The following is a 17028-nucleotide window of genomic DNA, read 5'->3' as shown; positions in this document are numbered from 1 at the left end:
TCGGATATGTGGTACAAGGGGCTCACAGAGAAATCATGTTAAATCTGCGGGAACAACAAGGCATGAATTAAAACTCTAAGATGTTATGTTATGACCAACTAGCTGGTTCACTATTCTACCGATAGCCTGTAACATATGGGACCGTCTCCCAGATTCCGCCTTTAGAGGCAGTGCACTTATATAAACTCTCGAGTCCCATGGGGGAGCTGGTAATACTTAGGATTATGCAGTATCGGCCTCTAGGCTCCTCGGCCCTAGTCCCTTAATAAGTATTATATCTCCTGAGAGGTTCTCACTCTGATCTTTCTACGTTTGTCTAGTATACCCTTTCGACCGTATCGGACCCCCAAAGGTTACATCGCTACTCTACAATATGAGGCCCTCACCCCTTTGTTATTAGATGGTAATTTACATTCTGCTTGTTATCCATATAGTTACTCTTTAGATCTAGGCGGTGGTCTTATTTTCAACTCTTTGCGGTTGTTCTGTACAGATGGTCACCGAGCCGCTTGTTCTGGGAACAACTTAACGTCCCGGCAGGAGTACTCATCCTTTCGTCAAGCCTCTACCATTAGTAGCAGGCTACTGGTAATAGACGCATATCTGAGATTCTATTTTATTTTATTTCTTTATTCATGCTCCACTTTTTGGACATCTCCCTTTTGCTCATATGTACCTTCACTCCTAGATGTGCATGTTCACGCATTGCTGTACTAAGGGCACTTGGGTATTCTAGCCATTCTTTATCTTACTTTACTTGTGGAGATACCATTATATGCCACTTTTGGAACTCACTGTTTGTGAGAATCTAAGGTGACTGACAAGCTCTTATGTATTACATTTAGTCTTAGAGTTTTAATATATGCCTTTTTATTACCGCGGATTTAACATGATTTCTCAGTGAGCCCCTTGTATCACATATCCGGTGGTCTCTACTTCATATACAGATGGCTCGACACTACTGAATGTATCACTAGGTCTATGAGAAGGAACCATTTACGTGTCTCAATGTTCCGAAACGCGCGTTGGCGTTTTGTCCTACTGCTTCTTGTTTTGTCGCCAATTTGTTATATTATTGTTGTATTACTGTATGGTTATTTGTCTATGTATTGTTTCCCTTTTTGTTCAGTTTTTGAATTATGTGGATTGGTTGTCTGGGTTATATTCAATTTTGTCTAATTATGTTTTACATTGGAGCATTTTGTCTGGTGGGCTCTCTCTTTTTTCTGTTTTGAATGACTTGTTAGTATTTACATGAATGTAATTGTCTACATATACTTCTGAAACAACCTATTTATAATTATAAAAATCTGCTTTATTTATGCATATTCATATATATATTTTGATAATAAAAGCTTGAAATTACCAGTCTGTGGGAAAAGGATATTTGTACTCTGGATGTACCACCAATATCTTTTAACTTTAAGGGGAGGATCTAGTAATGTTCCTGTGGTTATTTCCCTGCTCTCCTCTCCCCTGTTGAGATAACAGGGACCCTCTGTTGTTTATTTGTTGTTCTGCCCGGTGCTGTCCTGTGAAGCAGGGTCCAGGGGGTCATTGCTGTATGGAGGTGCAGTTGCAGCTGGCATTGCTCGGGGGCAGGAGGGTTTTGGACGCAGGCAGGGCATAATGTTAAAAAAAAAAAAAGTACCTTTAAACCGGGTCATGCGTCCCTGCTCTTGCTCTCCTGTCTCCAACTCGAGGAACAGGAAGCAGGCAGCCAAGAGGGGCAGGAGTAGGCAAACCACTCCGCCCCTGCCCCATTAGCAGAGCAGCCCGACCACCCGCCCCCCTGCAAAGGAAACATAAAATGGTAATAACTGAAAGTTGTTACAATTTTATGTTTTTACTTCTTCCACTGCGAGAAGGCAGTGGGGCGACTCTTCTCTGCCATAGCGGAGTTGGCGCCACTGTGGTGGTGGCCGGGCCTGTTACTAACAACAGTGTCTACTGTTTGCCATTTTGTTTGCTTCGCCGCGGCCGAGTCAGGGCTTGAGCCCCAGACTTCTTTGTAAATTACTGAGGGGAATGCCGCATCATGGTTGCTACTCATCTCCCTGAGGCTAGACCGGCCCTTTTTTTTTTGCAGATTTCTATAGCGCGAACTAGACCCGAAGGTATTGGAGCGCTTTACATGAGCACCGGTTACGTTAGAGAAGGACACATTCATGTTTTTTGGTAGGCACGGGGAGATTAAGTGATTTGGCCAGAATCACAAGATGTGGACGCGACCCAGAGGCTTGAACCTTGGTTTCCCAGCTCCAAAGTCAGCAATCTAGACGTCAGACCACATCCTTGCCCTTCTGTTAACGTGGGGCAGCCCAAAGGATCTGAGAATGCACTGGAGTCGGTGGCAGTCTCGGGCGCTCTTCTTGCTTGTGGCCATCTTGGAGTGTGGCAAGACATGCTCCCCCATTTCTTGTTATGATTTTTACTCAAAATTCCCCAAATTATGCCTGTTCACAGAAACTTGCGCTTTTTTTATTGCAAAATGCATCCTCACATCCAAAATGGACATAAAGACACATTTTCTCACTAAAATGTAGTGCTAAAAGCCAGATTTCCATTTCACATACTTTTGCATGTTTTTCTGAAATTTCACATAATTACACAAAAGGAAATTGCACGAATATTGCACACACCTAGTCTAGAGCTCTAGTGCAGCACTAGCTAGTAATGTGTGGTTACAGATTACTGATGCACTGGAGTTAATTTGATCTGAATGTAGGGAAAATTCTGCATAAAGGAAGCTCCATGCCTTTGGACTGACAATCTCAAAAAGGTTGGTAGCCTCTGCCAAGTTCCCAGTGGGCAAGTAAGTACCCCTTCACTAAAAGTAGCATCGCAACTTGCCATTCCAAAAGAAATAAGTGGCTGAACTCAAAGGCAGCCAATGCCCATTAGAGAAAAGCTGTAAAGAGCATGGCAGTGTACTTTTTTGAGGAATTAGAGGATAACATGGGGGGGGGGGGTGGGGGGGGTAGTAAAAGAGGGACGGAAGCGATGTGCGAAATATTGTACTACACGACCGTGTATATATAACACACTGCAATAATCGTTAGATGGATTAAACTAATTTTATTTTATTTTTATTGTCACATACCCCTATACAAATCATTACTGAAGCTGGCATTTAACCAATCACTTCTAGCCATATACAAGGTATAACCCCCTGAGTAGTAATCCCAGAACTGAACTAAAAACGTGTTCAGATGACGAGAGCGTCACAGTGGCATACTAATAGTAGAAGGCGCTATACAATCGCCAATAACATGATGTGTGATAGTACCGAGCGTTCAAAACACATCACCACAACAAACACACAAGAATAGTTTTAAACAAGCGCCGCAATACAAAGTCGATACAATTCGGATATAAATGAACTAAAACATCTACTGGAATTCGAATTACAACGAATGCTTTACTGGCTAACACGCTTCCTATCTTCAAGAAAAAAAAAACAATTTCAGTTAGGCAATCTGCTCTACGTCTGCAAATGCGCAGGTGTCCTGCGTGCTCAAGAGATCCGACTAGCACATTTCCTGTTACTAATGTGTGGAGTGAGTTTCACCCTCTTCCACTCTCCCTGTGAGCAAGTGCACTGTGCAATTGGTTTCAAATTCGCTGGTCCTCTTTCCGCCCGCCCCACAAAGCACATTACGGTCTTTGGCTGTCTGGAGGTGTGGAAAGAACAGGGACCCACACAAAGGCCGAGGTGGCATGGCCAGGAGTTTCGGCAGTGGCTATCGTATGCCCGATCACTTGTAGGCGTAACACAGGAGCGCGCGCTCACCTGCCACCAGCCGCTGCTGTAAACAAAGCTATCCAGTGTCAGCAAGACAGAGTGCGAGGCGGACAAGGCGCGCGGTCCGATGGACACAGATCGACGGGTTTACCTGAATTTCTTTTCTCAATACGATAGCTATAGCGGGCACGCGTCAAAAGCCGGTGCCCACTCTTCTTCAAAACATACAAGGCCACAAAGAAACTATAAGGTTTAAAGAAAAATGTAAATATCGTCCGTCAGACAGAGGCCAGGGCTGAGGTGGCAACAAACGGGATATGAGGATATTGATATCAGAACTGCTGCGTTGATGACAAAGGTGTTCACGCGCAGGTTGTTTTGTAAGCAATAACCCTGATGGCTCGCTCATTGTTACACTGAAAACTGAGCTCTGGGCGAGATTAGCTACTGCTTTTGATCGCATACATTGTTTCCAGTGCTGTGTCTGGATCTTGTTGTATCATTTTGTGTACATGTGCTTGCTACAATAGGGGCGTGGCCCTGACTCGGGAGCAGGGGGCACCTCAGTGGACCCGCTCCAATCCCTCCTAGCCTTTGGACATCTGTGAGGTAGCTGGCCTGAGTGACGTTGTATCACATTGTTTTACATCACCGATTCAGAACAGAAAAGAAACTCTAGTTTTGCTGGGAGTGGCCCTGTATGAGACAGCGTGGCACGCGCATGGCAGAGGCTACGACCATAGAAATCGAGCTGTTTCCAGCCACGCCTGCAGAGAAGGCTACTTTGCACCTGAAGAATGAGGTACACCTTCTTGACAGGTCCCAGGGAGACGTATACCGTGAGGAGTTCTTGCTTCGAGGAAGGAAAAACACAACTTTATATTTAGTTTATGATGCAGAAGGGCTTTTCCTTTCTTGTGGTATAATCAAGTTCATATGCAGCGGTTACACCCTCGAAATAAGGATGCAGGGAGCCAAAAAAGGACAAAATCCATCACTTAAGAATACGAAACTCAGGCCTTAAAGTACCAGCTCAATCACAACGCTCAGCGTGATATTGGCCAAGGGGCAGTGGCGGCTCCTTTGCTATGGTGGAGGAGCGTCGCCTCACTGCTTTTAAGCATTATGACGAAAAAACATAAAATGATAATAACTAAGTTATTATCATTTTATGCTTCATGTCCTGCTGCTTTGCGGGCGAGCGGGTGGACGGGGCTGCTCTGCTCTCGGAGCAGGGCAGAGGAGGAATGGTTTGCCCGCTCCACTCGGGCCGCCCAAACCAGTCATGCTCACTTTCCCCCTCCTCCATGCAGGCTGCATTACAGCCTGCGTGGAGGACATGCCCACCCCTCCAGCCCTTGGGTGAGCTCCGTGTCACAGCGCTCAGACCAATCACAACGCTGCATTGCAGCGTTGTGATTGGCTTTGGGGAGAGAGGCTGGCTGCCTGCTTCCTGTCCTGGAGTGGGAGACAGAAGAGCAGGAGCAGAGACTGCCCCCTGCGCACAACACCCCCCGCACCCCTCTATACAAACTCACGTCCACCCCCCCATGAGCCAAGCCGGCCGCCGCTGCTAAGGGATAAAATAGGACAGATTTATGAAGACTTTACACCACCGTAAATCGGTGCAAAGTCTTGATAAATAATTAATTTTCAGTTAAGGGCTCATGGTGCCCAAGTTTAAAAGTGCAAGAAGTAGTGGCCGCTCGTTTGCGTATCTTGTTCCCAAGCTCTGGAACTCCCTCCCAGCTTACCTCAGAAGTCAGCTTCAGAAAACTTCTTAAAACCCACCTTTTCTCTAGCAGGGGCTCTAGCTATATTGGTCATGCAGGTATTCCGGAGAGGTTGCTGCAATAAGCGCTGGGAGGCCCTGTCGGGTAGCTAAGCGCTATATAAAAATAACTTTAATTGAATTTTCCAGCATAACTTTTTTTTGCACTGGAAAGTTGTCCTTAAAGAACTGCCAAGAGCACTTTGCACTACTTTGCTTCCAGGTGGTGTTCAATAGATGGTACTTGGACTTTTCAACATTACCACGGATGGATTAGGTCCATAAACCAGATTTACAAAGTTGTCAGATCCAGCTTTACATAAAAAAAATAACACCTCCTTGAGAAGTGCATTAAGCAGGGGAAATGTATTTCTCCAAACAATTTTATTTATATATATATATATATATATATATATATATATATATATATATATATAGTGACAAGTGATATATTGTATATTAATAATAAAAGTGTCAAAAGCTGAAGAACAAGGACGTTGTTTTATTGAACAACATAATTTTCAATCCTATACCTGTGTCCTTGTTTGGAAAGCCCACCAAGAAGTCTAGTTAGACCTGTGATATTTCATCTGAGAGGAGTGCAAGCAAAGTTTGCCATGCTGTCTGTCAGAAGGGAGATGGTTCTCAAAAGAGTTTTACGATCCTGGTGGAAGCGGGTACCTCCTGTCAGCATCTGACCGGGTTAGCCTTGGCACGTGCAGAGTTGGAGGAATCTGTGTAACAAAATCTTTGACCTCCTTCTTGAAAGTAATGGTCAGTGGTTTTGTGCGAATCTCAGGAGGAAGGAAGTTCCAGAATTTGGGGGCTGAGCCGAAGAATGCGCAAGAATAGATCTGATTTTCAACTCTCAGTATTTTCGAGTAAAATAGATCTTGGACTTCATATGGAATGGTTGTCTCCCGAGAGGGTGTGAATGCTCACTAGGTACTTGGGGGTGCCTGTGTATAGGGCTTTTTTAATCAAATAGGCTTCTTGAGTAAGCTTCTGTAGTCAATTGTAAGCCACTGGAGAGACATGAGATGGGGTGTAATGTGACCACATCGCCGTGCCCTAGTTATCAGTCTTGCTGCTACATTGACATTTGCCTTCAGAGAAGCAAGGCGTGATTTTGGGATTCCTTTTTTTTTTTTTTTTTAAAGATTTTTTATTCAATTCAGTGAGGCAAGAATGTTACATAGATTTCATAATATACAAAAAAAACAGCCTTAAATTAAGCACGTATACAAACATACAATCGGATACAACAAAAATAATCCTTGACTTTACAAACAGACCCAAGGCTGATCATCAAAAATACCTTTCTATAGCCAATTTGCGATCGGCTCCCATATTGCTACCCCGAGCTTCCTTCTTACCCTACCTTTTAATTTATACAGGGCCATTTCCAAGTTATACAATGAAATAAGCTTAGCCCTCCAAATATCAAATGAGGGGGGTTCTGAATCTAACCACTGAGATGTTATACATAACCTCAACACCGACATACATATGAACTTAAATCCTCTGTATGAAACCGTTTTACTCCCCGCCTCTGCACCGTGTTCTATTCCAAACAGAACCAAATGTGCAGTCACCGTAATCGAGATACCCAAAGATCCTGAGATAAAACGTTCAATATCCATTAAAAGTTGGGAGAGCGATGGACAGGAAAAGAACATATGTATTGAGTCTGCAGCATGTAACCCACATCTAGCACAGCTCGTCCCCCTACCCGCCTTCCACTTTGTAATCTTTGCCGGCGTATAATATAGATTAAACGCGGCCATATATGCTTGGCTTCTTAGACTGCCAGAAAGCAAAATAGCATTAGCGGTCCTCCAAGCCAACTGAATATCAATATTAGTCAAGGTTAGTTTCCCCTCCCACATTACCTCAAATTTGTGGATATCATCAGGCTCCTTCAGCATAAATTCTTCATATATTTGTCCGATTTTAGATTTAAACTTTATCAACTCCAAAATCCGAATCTGGGACACTTGACAATTCTTCCTCGCAATTTCAGCTTGAAGATAGCTTCTAAGTTGCAAATATTTAAAAAAATCCACCCTGCCAACCCCAAATTTCTCTTGTAACGATAAGAAAGTAAGAATATTGCCAGTTTCAAAAAGATCCCCTATTACTCTTATACCTTGCTGTGACCACCTCCTCATAACCGAATCATGACATATAGTGGAAGACAACACATACGAGTCAAAAGGTGTACACCATAAAATAGTGGGCATATCCAATTGCTTCCTGACCCTCCTCCATACTGCATATGCTGCCTGTAAAATCTTAAACCTAGTCTTTTTATAGTAGCTAGGCTCAAGTACTTTCACCAACAATCCTCGAGCCGATTCGCCAAGACACCATTCATATATTGAGGGAGAAAAGGCAGCCTCCAATACCTCGGTATTTCCACATAACAAAACCCCCATATATTGAAACAATGAAACACAAAAATAAGCATAAAAATTAGGAATAGCGAGACCTCCCCGCTCTACCGGCAAATATAGCCATTTCATCGCTCTTCTGGAGCGCCTATACCCCCAAACGAACCGTGAGCACATACGCTCCATTCTCTTAAAAAAAATGTTAGGAAACATAATTGGGATCGCCCGAAACAGATATAGAAACTTCGGGAAGATTGACATCTTTAATACATGCCCCCTTCCATATATAGATAAATGGAGCCTATTTATGCGCTCCAAGGTATTAGTGACTGATGTAATCAGTGGATCAACATTGATCCTTGGTATCTCTTGGATCTTAACAGAAATAAGCACCCCTAAATACATTGCCTCCTTGGATATATCAATCCCTAATGGTAACCCAACCTCCGTGTGTAACACCTGTGTCTTATCCAGGTTCAATTTATAGCCTGATACTGCACCGAAATCTCTGGTAACTACCACAATTCTTTCCATGGCCTTCCCCCATATCCGCAGACAATACCGCCAAATCATCTGCATAGGCCAGCACTTTCACTGAATACAAATGTGCTTTAACCGGACAGATTTCAGAATCAGCCTCCAATCTGTTTATGAGAGGATCTATATATAGAGCAAACAGAAGTGGAGAACAGGGGCACCCCTGCCTCGTGCCCCTGCTAACCACAAACCTCTGAGACTCTTCTCCCTCTAATCGTACTATCGCATTCGGCATACAATACATAGACTGTATTGCTCTTATAAAATTCTCGGGAAAGGACTTCCACCTCATCACTGCCCACAGAAACTCCCAGGAGACCCTGTCGAATGCCTTTTCGGCATCCAACAGGGCCGCCCCCACAGGAGCCCCCGTTGCCTGTGCCCAATCGAAAACCGAGATAAGCCGCCTAATGTGGTCCGTAGTACCCCTCCCAGCAATAAAACCATGTTGACGCAATGAAACTAAGGGGGTAATAACCGACCCCAGTCTTCTTGCTAGGCATTTAGAGTATATTTTATTGTCGGCATTTATGAGGGAAATTCGACGATATGAAGAGTGCTCACAAGGATCCTTTCCCTTCTTCTTAAAAACTATTATTACTGTTTCTGACCATGAGGCTGGGGGGAACCCCCTAAATGCAGCCTCAACCACCACAGTAAATAACCCAGCTAACCTCTTCCTGAACTTAGTATAAAACTCCAACGGGATTGAATCCGACCCCATCGCCTTCCCTGAGGCTAATGAAAGCATAGCGATCTCAATCACCTCCCAGGATATCCCATCTACCAATTCCTCTTTATCCCCCTGTTCTAACTCAAGGGGGCTCATTTCCTCCAAATATTGCTGAATTCCTCTAACCGGTTCTGCTGTATATAAATTCTCATAATACTTTTTAAACGACTCAAGAATTAGGGAGGGAGTCTCTAACACGTTCCCGTCTCTATCCTTAATCTTTAATATCCTGGAATAGACCTCCTTTTGTCTAAGCCTTTTGGCCAAGACACTCCCGACCTTTTCCCCATATTCGTAAAACTCCCTTCTGTGAACTTGATATTTAGCAGCTGCCTCATCAGCATATCCTTGATATACAATTGAGCGAAACGCAGCTACTTCCGCTTGAGCCTCGGTTACTCTCCCAGCTAGTTTTATCTCAGCAACTAGTTTCTGCTCCAGCAGCTTAAGGACCGCCAAGTCATTTAGACATTTCACACGGTCCTCCTTCCGCTTCCTTGCTGCAAATCTTATTGTCTCGCCTCTTATACCCGCTTTAAAAGCATCCCACAAAATCTCGGGCCTAGCAGATCCAGTATTCAGCTGAATAAAATCCGGGATCCACTGTTCCATCCAGCTACAATAATCATGATTCATCAATAACTTCCTATCAAAAGTCCATTTCCTTCCTTTGGCTTTTAACCCGCCACATTCAAACTCCATTACCACTGGGCTATGATCTGAAATTATCTTGGGGGGAACATTTATAGACGCACTCAATAATATAACATCTGAAACCAAAAATAAATCAAGTCTTGCCATCATCTTGTGTGGGGCAGAAAAATACGTAAACCCATCTTGCCCTGTTTTTAGTTCCTCCCAAACATCATATAAACCTTGATCTTGAACCAGAGCCTGCAGGCTCTTAAAGGCTCTATGCTTCCTGCCCTTATAGGCTTTGGCTGTCCTTATATTCAATTGTGGATACATATGTATATTTAAATCCCCACAAACCAGCATGGGCTGAGGATAACTAGACAGCTCTGTATTAATTACCTGAAAAAAGTCTGGGTCGTCTTCATTTGGTGCGTATATTGAACACAACGTCATTACTTGCCGTGAAATTACTACCTCCATTAGCACCCACCTCCCAAATTTATCCGCTTTACATTTTTTAACCTCCAACAATCCCCTTTTGGCCAAAATTGCGACCCCCTTTTGGTTAACTGCCTGCGATGTGCATGCCAACACTTCGAGCCCCAAAGAGCCAAGCCAGGCCCTATTAGACCATGCTATATGTGTTTCCTGTAAAAAGAGCAGATCCCATGAGCTTTTATAGACTATTCTGGCCAATACTAGTCTTTTCTTAACATCATTTAGACCACAGATATTTAATGAGCAGCAGGTTAATTTCATCATTCAAACAAAAGAAATAAATTCTTACGAGAGAAAAAAAAGACACACATATCAGATAACTTGCTCTGCTTGTATTTGATACTATCACCATTTTCCAAAGACATTGTGCTGTTTTTTACCTCCAGCCCCACTGAATTGATTTCCACCCAGCCCCTGCCCCCCTTACCACACCCCCCACCACCAGCACCCACCCCCCCCACCCAGAACCTCCCGCAACAGGCGTTGGGAACAAGTCCCTGTTGATGGTAAGCCCATGCTTGACCCCACCTCTTTCACCCCCCCCGTACTCAAATAACAAAGAAGAATAATAAGGCAAACTATACATAGGCATTTGGCATAGTTAAACACATACCTTTAACTACATGCCTACCTCGCTTCATACTACATCGCTATACCAATAATCCTCAAGTTGCCCATCTCATCACATTGACTGAAGATATTCATTTGCCTTAACTTCTGACGTAAAAAACTGACTATGACCACCCTTTATGACTTTAAGTTTAGCTGGGTTCTGTAAAAACGCCTGGGCCCCCTTTGCTTGAAAACCCGGTATCAGCTGCCTTAACCTCCAGCGACGCTCCACCGTGTCGTGACAATAATCTGGCTGAACAAAAAACACACCCCCCAGCATTTCTTCTCTTATTCGGGCGGGCCAGATCATATAACTCCTCTCTCGCCCTGAAATTATTCAGACATATCAAGATAGCCCTAGGGAATTCTACCTGACCCTTCTTCTGGACAAAAGGAAATCTGTGAGCCCTTTGAACCTCTTTTTGCCACTCCCAGTGCCCCAGCTCCGGGAAAGCCTCTGTTAATAACCCCACCATAAACTTTAGTGTGTCTGAACCCTCCTTTCCCTCCGGTATCCCCAGCACCCTCAAATTATTACGCCTAGACCTATTATCAAGGTCAGAGATCTTCCAGCATACGTCCTCTCGCTGTGCCTTAAGAGACTCCGTTAGTTCTTTCTGGGCTGATAGTTCATCCTCGAGTGTAGAGATCCTTGCCTCTGCCTCCGTCACCCTTGTAGATACATCCACACATGTCTTTGCGATTCGTCTTACAGCATTTTGCAGCTTTTTACACGCACTCTGAGTGCGTAGCAAACCGGTCTGAGTCTCAGCCCTATGAGTCATAATTAAATCATAAATAGTCGCTAAGGTAATCTCTCCATGGGTTGACTCCTCCATCCTTTGTTGTCCTTGTGAGGGCACAACTGGGTTACCAGGAAGACATGACAAAATAGAACTCGGAGAGCTCTGATCATCCCACATGAATGAAGCCTCAGATACTCTCAAGACCCCATCACTGTTAATCTCCTCGCTGCTCCTCAGGGGCTCTGCAGAGTCTCCTCCAACCTCCTCCTCCCCCCCCAAACTGGCCCCTTCCAGCCACTCTTGGACCGCGCTATCCACTGAGGATCTATCGGACAAGGAGAAAAAATCCTCTGTAGTAGATACTTTATCCGGTGCTTCCCCTATGCCCGCTGATGGCTCAAGAAGGTTAGCTCTTAATGACTTTGCTATGTTTGCACTCTCCACGGACGATATTGCTGATGTTTTCTCCTTCCCCTTCTGACTATGCAGTTGCTGCGCCTGATGTAGCGCCTGACGCATTTCAGCGCTCTGAATTTGACCTAGCCCTTATTGGACTACATCTCCCAGAGTCCCTCTGTCCAAAGAGCTTTGATTCTGATCCGGATTCAAACTCGATTGCTGCTGCTGAGTTCCGTGCTGTCCCTCCTCAGTAAACTCAGTGGACTCAGTAAGCTCAGGGGCTACAGGGATACCCACTTTCTGTTTAGCCTTAAACATTGCGGGGATTTGTGAAGAAGAAGTCAGCTGAGACTCTGTCTGTGTCTCTCCCCCCTCCTTCTGTACATTTAGCGCTTTCCCCATCTTACCGGCCCCATTCGGCTTAATGGACGTCTGCCGTGTTCTTGCCGGTGTCCCGGCCATATTCCCGGCACCTCTCTGCCGACTCTTTCCCACCATGGCTCCAGCAGTGATAGGTACCTGCCAGCGCCAGCAGCTGCACCAATTGCTGGTGACCCCCAAGTCTGGGCGCGTACTTGTCAAAATCCTCCACAGCATTCACCCCCGGACAAGTTCCAAATCAAAGCGGCACAACTCCTCTGCGGAGGCTCCGAAGCTCCGAATGCGAAAGCTCCGGATCGCCGCGGGAAAACTAGGGAGGAGGTGAAATCAAAGAGCGTGAGCCGGGAAACATGAGACGGACTTCGACGGGATTCAAAGGTCAGGAGGCACCGCTTCTCCGTTTGACGCCTTTGAACCACACCGCCACACACAAGTAACAGATACCGGCCGGGAAAACAGGGGACGGGGTTCAGAGGTCGGGAGGCACCGCTTCTCTGGTTTTTCGGCGCCTTGAACCACACCGCCATACACAGGTAACAAGTACCGGCTCGTATTTACTTCCAGAATTAAAATATCTCGCTCGTCGTGGTCATAGCCAGATACAGGGCGCGGGAGAGTGTAGAGGTGGGAAGCACTCGCCTATCCGGCCACAGCAGCGGCCGCCATCTTGCCCTCTGTGATTTTGGGATTCCAGTTAGGGTAGCGCTTCCATAGTCCAGTCTAGATAAGAACAGGGCTTGCAGTGCAAACTTGAAGTCTGGTGGCAGTATATATGATGTAATCTTCTTGAGGAGGCTGAGTTGGAAAAGAGCATTGCATTTGAATGTACTGATGCTGGCTTGAATATTTAGGTGTTTGTCTATTCTTATCCCCAGGGATTTAATTGATTTGTTAAGTTTGCAATTAAGGGTTCCTAGGTGGTTGGGCAATTCTTGTATAGTTGGAGAACTCGGGGGTAGGGGGACATCGGGAGAAAGTTAATGAGAAATTCAGATTTTAGGGAGTTCAGTTTGAGGTGGTTCCATGCTAACCAGGTTTGGACTTTTGCGACAGTGTTGAGTAGCATTATTTCGGATTGAAGTTCACAATCAGCAGTTCCACGTAAAGGTTCAAGAGTGGTGGGCAGAGGCGCAACTAGAGCCAAATTTCGGGGGGGGGGCTAAGAAAAAATTTCGGGGGGGGGGGGGGCTGAATCTTTTAAGCCATAGGCAGAGTGGAGCTGCAGGGGCTCTTAGAAGGGGTGAAACAACAGCGAGGCCTCATTAACATGCAAATGGTCTTTTAAAGACCTGTGAAGTGCTCGGGTGCGGCTGTGTGCGCGCCTGGAAGCTGTCTCATCCCGGCCTGCCACACACGACGGGGGGGGGGCTGAAGCCCTGTGAGTCCAATGGGTGTTGCGCGCCTGGTGGTGGGGTGATGGTGGAGCCTTGTGGCACTCCCAGCCTGGCCAGAACACGCTAGATAGGGACCCCCTGCTCCCAATTTGATTAGTTGGGAGCAGTTCTTTTGACAAGAAAAGAAACTTTTGAGCACCTTTCCTGTGAGACCCACTCTGTCGTTCAAGCATCTTTAATAGAATTCTATGGTAGACTAACTTAAAAGCTGAGGAAAGGTCAAGGAGAATAAGAAGATAGGAGTTGTTTTGGTCCAGGATTTGGGAGCACATTGTCCATGATATGTAAGATGGCTGTTTTTGTGCTGTAGCCCAGCACCTGGTTGGACTGTACATTATTGTGTCTGTTGGTTGGCTGTTGAGTTCTGACCTCTCCCCCCCCCCCCACCACACTACCTACTTGAGAATCCTATTACTGCTCCCTACCCTGACAGTCTTCTTAGCCCAGTTCGCTGAGCCATAGTTAGATGATAGCAGGACACCAGTGAAAACAACCCTAAAGCCCATGTTTGTGGCCAAATATCCCTTATCTGCTCTGTGCTTACTCCAAACCCTGAACGGGGCCACTAAATTGTTGTCGTTGAATCAGGAACCCCTGAAAAATATTGATATCGGCTGAAAAAAATATACCATGCATAAACCACCAAACTTAATTTAAAATATACACAGTAACGTATTGCTAAAACTTTATGATGCAAAACTAAAATAAAATGAAATCTCAGAATTGCCCCTTTTATGACTATGTTGTCATATATCGTTGCAAATACTGGCATACAGGTCCGTTTACACATACATCTATGCATAACAGTGAACATCATATTCATCCTGTTGAATCTTTGCACTCTAAACCGGGATCGAGTATATTTGTTGACAGCATTTTGGTGATGTTGATCTATATCAGCCACCTTCCTCAGGACTAGCATTTTCATGGATAAATGGGGTGGCAGAGTGGGCTAAAGAACGGTGATGGATCAAACCCAGATCTGTTGACTGGGTGTGAGTGTTTGATTTGTTCTGATGCTCCGTCCATCACCACCCCCTTTTTGTACCGCTTTGTTCGCCATAAGTTGGCAGGGTATGCTCAGACGTGAGTCCCTTGCTCACTTTGCCACTGGATTCAAGCAAGCCTGGCTGAAGACGGCTGAAATGCCAGAAACCAGTCCTAGGAAGCTTGTTTCCGGTCCAGGGAGGGCATGGCTTGGCAGTTCGGGCTGGACTGTTCCCATGAGGCACAGGGTTAGACCGATTTGCATATGGCCATGTCTGAACTGGGGTGGCAGAGTGGGCTAAAGAACGGTGATGGATCAAACCCAGATCTGTTGACTGGGTGTGAGTGTTTGATTTGTTCTGATGCTCCGTCCATCACCACCCCCTTTTGTACCGCATGGATTAATGACAGCACAACATGTGACCGTTCTCAAGCAAGATTTACAAGTCAAAAGAGATAAGGGCACCTCTTTGAGGAAAGTATATTAAAATAGGTGCATCAGATAATGTTTCACACATGCCAGCCTAAACTGAATTGTATTAAAAAACACTAACGTACAACTCTAGACATCGTGGAACTCCCTTAAAAGTATACAATTATTTGTGCTATTTTTGAGTTCAACATTAAATCAGGACTGACCCTTATTTAGGTCCAATCTGGTACCTTAAATATAGGCTTGGAGTGTGTTCGAACAGGGTCCGACAACAGATGAAAAATGCACCTAAATTAAGGTTAAGACGGAACAGACTTTAGGTACCTGGACTCAATATATCTTTAAAGTTTCAAGCTCAGAATATCACACTGGATTGGTCCTAGATTTCCTATATCAGTACCAGTCCAACAATGCACTTAGAAGGAACAGAATACACCACATACAACCAATACAGATTAGATATGCCTTAACTTGCTGTCAATTGAGCCAAACATACTAGACACTGAACACAAATTCCTACATTACACAACAGAGAAAACTCAGCACACACAACACAGGGCAGATCCATATAGTTGGGGATCAATGCACCCACTAAACAATTTGCTCAAAGCATCAACACTTGCCATCTACATTATGTTCAAACATAACTCATCAAAAGGCAAAACATGGATATCAGGATCTGCAATACCACCCAATACTTTCAGTTAAATCACAAAATGCACACCCGCTAGACAATGTGCAAGCCTAATAATAAAGCATCTAAGCATTCTGGCTAGTCAACAAATGTGCAATACATTAAATCATCAATACAATTATATCCTCACATAGCCTACTACTTGGCACAACTCAAACACCACCAGACTCTACTCTATGAAGGAATTCTCAAACCCAGGGAGAGAAGGTACTGAACTAGACTGGTGCTGGCAAGCGATACCAGTGGCAGGAAGAGTGGAATATAAATAAGCTGAACATAATTTCCCCCATAACACATGCGATTGTATCCAAAACTACAAGATGCCATCAACCGACCGCTTTGCTCAAATCAGAGTTAAGTAAAATTTCAAATGTAACAAGAATCTGTAAAACGTGTGCCTTCAAATCCCTTTTGCTGGCATGATCTTTCTCCCTGGCCTCAAAATAATTAACTTTGCATCTCATATTGCTATGGGTCTCACATTCCTTCTTCACAGATACAAATGTGACTAGAGGTACCATGGAAATAAATGGCGGGGGAGGGGGCTTAATCATTGGCAATCTTCTAACCATTAAAAACGGACCTCATTGGTTCACATGCTTGCTCGGTAAGAACATGGTCCATCCTCAAAGCAGCAGAGCCAAATCACCTTATCCAAGAACGTCTAGTTCTGAGGTTTAAATGCCCATTCATCCTGGAGATTTTTTGCCAAGATATTGTGAATAAGACAAGAGTATATGTATGTAACAAAAACAGGAAACTTAGTTACCCACTTTTAAAAAGTGTAATAACCCACTACTGGATCCCTTTTTTTTTTTTTAGGAACCTCTTGTGATCAGAAACATGCATTATGATTGTCCGAAAGAAATGCATAGCCCCACCTATGGTGCGGGCTGCATCATAAAATGCTGGGTACCTGGAACGTGCATGCAACAGGAAATGCATGCATGTGAGCACACTACAGAAAGTCTCTAGGGCAAGGTCCACTCCAGTACTAGAGTGAAAGGGTTGTTTTGATTTGAGAAAAGCCACTATACCCCAAGCAGCACACAGTGCTGAGCCGTAAACA

Source organism: Triturus cristatus, chromosome 8, assembly GCF_964204655.1.
Source record: "Triturus cristatus chromosome 8, aTriCri1.1, whole genome shotgun sequence".
NCBI lineage: Eukaryota > Metazoa > Chordata > Amphibia > Caudata > Salamandridae > Triturus > Triturus cristatus.
This window is presented reverse-complemented; position numbering follows the sequence as displayed.